Source organism: Arachis ipaensis, chromosome B8 (genome assembly GCF_059453495.1).
Source record: "Arachis ipaensis isolate K30076 ecotype BB chromosome B8, ASM5945349v1, whole genome shotgun sequence".
Lineage (NCBI taxonomy): Eukaryota > Viridiplantae > Streptophyta > Magnoliopsida > Fabales > Fabaceae > Arachis > Arachis ipaensis.
This window is the reverse complement of record NC_142443.1, coordinates 131,346,118-131,351,362: the sequence shown is the minus strand read 5'-3', so window position 1 is coordinate 131,351,362 and position 5,245 is coordinate 131,346,118. Positions and strand designations below refer to the sequence as shown.

Sequence of the window (5,245 nt, the reverse complement as noted above, 5' to 3'; positions counted from 1 at the left end):
CCCTGCACCAATTTAGGCATGTAAAATGCCCTTGCACACAACACTGGGCGTTCAGCGCCAGGTTGGTGGCCATTTTGGGCGTTCAACGCCCATTTGTGTGCCATTTCTGGCGTTGAACGCCAGAACCATGCCTGTTCTGGCGTTCAGCGCCCAGAAGCTGCCCATTTTGGGCGTTCACCGCCAGAACCATGCTCTGTTCTGGCGCTGAATGCCAGACAGATGCTCCTCCAGGGTGTAATTTTTCTTCTGCTGTTTTTGATTCCGTTTTCAATTTTTATATTTATTTTGTGACTCCACATGATCATGAACCTAAGAAAACATAAAAATAAGAATTAGATAAACATTGGGTTGCCTCCCAACAAGCGCTTCTTTAATGTCAATAGCTTGACAGTGGGCTCTCATGGAGCCTCACAGATGTGCAGAGCTTTGTTGAGACTCTCCAACACCAAACTCAGAGTTTGGATATGGGAGTTCAACACCAAACTTAGAGTTTGGTTGTGGCCTCCCAACACCAAACTTAGAGTTTGACTGTGGGGGCTCTGGTTGACTCTGCTTGGAGAGAAGCTTTTTCTGCTTCCTCTCCATGGTTGCAGAGGGAGATCCTTGAGTTTTAAACACAAGGGAGTTCTCATTCCATTGAAGGACTATTTCACCTCTGTCAACATCAATCACAGCTCTTGCTGTGGCCAGGAAAGGTCTTCCTAGGATGATGGATTCATCCTCTTCCTTTCCAGTATCCAGGACTATGAAATCAGCAGGGATGTAAAGGCCCTCAACCTTTACTAACACGTCCTCTACTTGTCCATAAGCCTGTTTTCTTGAGCTGTCTGCCATCTCTAATGAGATTTTAGCAGCTTGCATCCCATAGATTCCCAGTTTCTCTATTACAGAGAGGGACATGAGGTTTATTCCTGAACCAAGGTCACACAGAGCTTTAAAGATCATAGTGCCTATGGTACAGGGTATTATGAACTTTCCAGGATCCTGTCTCTTCTGAGGTAATGTCAGTTGATCCAGATCACTCAGTTCATTGATGAACAAGGGAGGTTCAACTTCCCAAGTATCAATGCCAAATAATTTGGCATTCAGCTTCATGATTGCACCAAGAAACTTGGCAGTTTGCTCTTCAGTGACATCCTCATTCTCTTCAGAGGAGGAATACTCATCAGAGCTCATGAAGGGCATAAGGAGGCTCAATGGAATCTCTATGGTCTCTAGATGAGCCTCAGAGTCCTTTGGTTCCTCAGAGGGAAGCTCCTTATTGATCACTGGACGTCCTAGGAGGTCTTCCTCCTTGGGATTCACGTCCTCTCCTCTCCTCACAGGTTCGGCCATGGCGCTTATGTCAATGGCCTTGCACTCTCCTTTTGGGTTCTCTTCTGTATTGCTTGGGAGAGTACTAGGGGGGCTTTCAGTGATCCTTTTACTCAGCTGGCCCACTTGTGCTTCCAGATTTCTAATGGAAGACCTTGTTTCATTCATGAAACTTACAGTGGCCTTAGATAGATCAGAGACTAGAATTGCTAAATTAGAAGCATTTTGTTCAGAGTTCTCTGTCTGTTGCTGAGTTGATGATGGAAAAGGCTTGCTATTGCTAAACCTGTTTCTTCCACCATTATTAAAGCCTTGTTGGGGCTTTTGATCATTCCATGAGAAATTTGGATGATTTCTCCATGTTGAGTTATAGGTGTTTCCATAAGGTTCACCTAAGTAATTTACCTCTGCTATTGCAGGGTTCTCAGGATCATAAGCTTCTTCTTCAGAAGATGCCTCTTGAGTACTGTTGGATGCAGCTTGCATTCCATGCAGACTCTGAGAGATCATATTGACTTGCTGAGTCAATATTTTATTCTGAGCCAATATGGCATTCAGAGTATCAACCTCAAGAACTCCCTTCTTCATAGGTGTCCCATTGTTCACAGGATTCCTTTCAGAAGTGTACATGAACTGGTTATTAGCAACCATGTCAATGAGTTCTTGAGCTTCTGCAGGCGTTTTCTTTAGGTGAATGGATCCACCTGCAGAAGTGTCCAGTGACATCTTTGATAGCTCAGATAAACCATCATAGAATATATCCAGGATGGTCCATTCTGAAAGCATGTCAGAAGGACACTTTTTGGTCAACTGTTTGTATCTTTCCCAAGCTTCATAGAGGGATTCACCTTCTTTCTGTCTGAAGGTTTGAACATCAGCTCTAAGCTTGCTCAGCTTTTGAGGAGGAAAGTACTTGGCTAAGAAAGCCGTGACCAGCTTATCCCAAGAGTTCAGGCTGTCTTTGGGTTGAGAATCCAACCATAATCTAGCTCTGTCTCTTACAGCAAAAGGGAAAAGCATGAGCCTGTAGACTTCAGGATCTACTCCATTAGTCTTAACAGTATCACATATCTGCAAGAATTCAGTTAAGAACTGAAAAGGATCTTCAGATGGAAGTCCATGAAACTTGCAGTTCTGCTGCATTAGAGAAACTAACTGAGGTTTCAGCTCAAAGTTGTTTGCTCCAATGGCAGGAATGGAGATGCTTCTTCCATGTAAATTGGAATTAGGTGCAGTGAAGTCACCAAGCATTCTCCTTGCATTGTTGTTGGGTTCGGCTGCCATCTCCTTTACTTGTTCGAAATTTTCAATCAAGTTGTCTCTGGATTGTTGTAATTTAGCTTCTCTTAATTTTCTCTTCAGAGTCCTTTCAAGTTCTGGATCAGCTTCAACAAGAATGTCTTTTTCTCTGTCCCTTCTCATAAGAAAGAGGAGAGAAAAAGAAAAGAAGAGGAATCCTCTATGTCACAGTAAAGAGGATCCTTATTGTTAGTAGAAGAAAAGAAGAAGAAATTCGAACACAGATAGAAGAGGGGGGTTCGAATTTGGTGATGATGTGAAGAAGAGATGTTAGTTAATGAATGAATAAATAGAATAGGATGAGAGAGAGAGAGGGAATTTTCGAAAATTATTTTTGAAAAGGAGTTAGTGATTTTTGAAAATTGGTTTTTGAAAATGTGTTAGTGATTTTCGAAAATTAAGATTTAAAAATTAAAATAATTAATAAATTAAAAAGAAATTTTGAAAAAGAGGGGAGATATTTTCGAAAATTAGAGAGAGAGAGAGTTAGTTAGGTAGTTTTGAAAAAGTTAAGAAACAAACAAAAAGTTAGTTAGTTGGTTGAAACAAATTTTGAAAAGATAGGAAGTTAGGAGGTTAGGAAAGATATTTTGAAAAGATATTTTTGAAAAAGATAAGATGAGAAGATATTTTTGAAAAGATATGATAGAAATTAGTTTTTGAAAAAGATTTGATTTTTAAAATCTCAATTAATGACTTGATTCACAAGAAATCACAAGATATGATTCTAGAACTTAAAGTTTGAATCTTTCTTAACAAGCAAGTAACAAACTTCAAATTTTTGAATCAAAACATTAATTGATTATGTTATTTTCGAAAATTTGGTATAAAAATAAGAAAAAGATTTTTGAAAAATATTTTTTTGAAATTTTTGAAAATAACTAATAATTTTGAAAAAGATTTGATTTTTGAAAAAGATTTTGAAAAAGATAAGATTTTCAAATTGAAAATTTGATTTGACTCATGAGAAACAACTTGATTTTTTTAAAAAATTTTTGAAAAAGTCAACTCAATTTTCGAATTTGATGAGAGAAAAAGGGAAAGATATTTTTTTGATTTTTTTTTTTTGAATTTTTATGATGCAAGAGAAAAACACTTAAAAAAGATGCAATGCATGAAATTTTTAGATCAAAACAATGAATGCATGCAAGAATGCTATGAATGTCAAGATGAACACCAAGAACACTATGAATGTCAAGATGAACATCAAGAACAATTTTTTGAAAAATTTTTAATGCAAAGAAAACATGTAAGACACCAAACTTAGAAATCTTTCATGTTTAGACTCTAAGAAACGAAAAATGCACATGAAAAACAAGAAAAGACACAAAACATGAAAACATCAAGATCAAACAAGAAGACTTACCAAGAACAACTTGAAGATCATGAAGAACACTATGAATGCATGATATTTTCGAAAAAATGCAGGATGCATATGCAAGTGACACCAAACTTATGATATGACTCAAGACTCAAACAAGAAACAGAAAATATTTTTGATTTTTATGATTTTCTGATTTTTTTTGGATTTTTATCTTATATTTTTCGAAAATTATTTAAAAAAGAAAGAAAAATAAGGATTCCAAAATTTTTAATATGAATTCCAGGAATCTTGCCATGTTAGTCTAAAGCTTCAGTCCAGGAATTAGACATGGCTCACCAGCCAGCCAAGCTTTCAAAGAAAGCTCCAGTCCAAAACACTAGACATGGCCAATGGCCAGCCAAGCTTCAGCAGGTGATCATGGATCAGCAGCAGGTGGATGAGCAACAACTAAATTGCTCTTGATAACAAATTGCAAGCCTCAGTCCAAATGAATTTAGACATGGCTTTACAGCCAGCCAGGCTTCAACATGCTTCATGAAACACTAGAATTCATTCTTAAAAATTCTGAAGCCATAGAATAATTAATTTTTGAAAACATTTTTATTTTTTTCGAAAACAGATGAGAGATTTTTGAAATTATTTTTGAAAAAGAAAAGAAAACAAAAGGAAAATTACCTAATCTGAGCAACAAGATGAACCGTCAGTTGTCCAAACTCGAACAATCCCCGGCAACGGCGCCAAAAACTTGGTGCACGAAATTGTGTTGTCCAGGCTCGAACAATCCCTGGTAATGGCTCCAAAGCTTGGTGCTTTGATCCTAATTCGTTCTTTGTACTTGTGTGAGATTAACAATATATAATTGTATTGAATCCTCATTGTGGCTCTATGTGTGGACACAACTCCATACAACTAACCAGCAAGTGCACTGGGTCGTCCAAGTAATACCTTACGTGAGTAAGGGTCGAATCCCACGGAGATTGTTGGTATGAAGCAAGCTATGGTCACCTTGTAAATCTCAGTCAGGCAGATATAAAGTGATGAAGATGTTTTCGAATTTAATATAATAAAATAGGGATAGAGATACTTATGTAAATCATGGGTAGAAATTTCAGATAAGCGAATGGAGATGCTTTCGTTCCTCTGAACCTCTGCTTTCCTGCTATCTTCATCCAATCAGTCTTACTCCTTTCCATGGCTGGCTTTATGTGATACATCACCACTGTCAATGGCTACTTTCGGTCATCTCACGGGAAAATGATCCAATGCCCTGTCACGGCACGGCTAATCGTCTGGAGGCATCACCCTTGT

General features: G+C 37.8%; 1 non-coding gene across 1 annotated transcript; it reads left to right on the top strand.

The window, feature by feature from the left end:
* Positions 1-2,094: 2,094 nt before the first annotated feature.
* Positions 2,095-2,202, top strand: LOC148549871 (small nucleolar RNA R71). Its single transcript, XR_015897507.1, has one exon. It is a non-coding gene; the product is annotated as a small nucleolar RNA R71 (small nucleolar RNA).
* Positions 2,203-5,245: the final 3,043 nt, after the last annotated feature.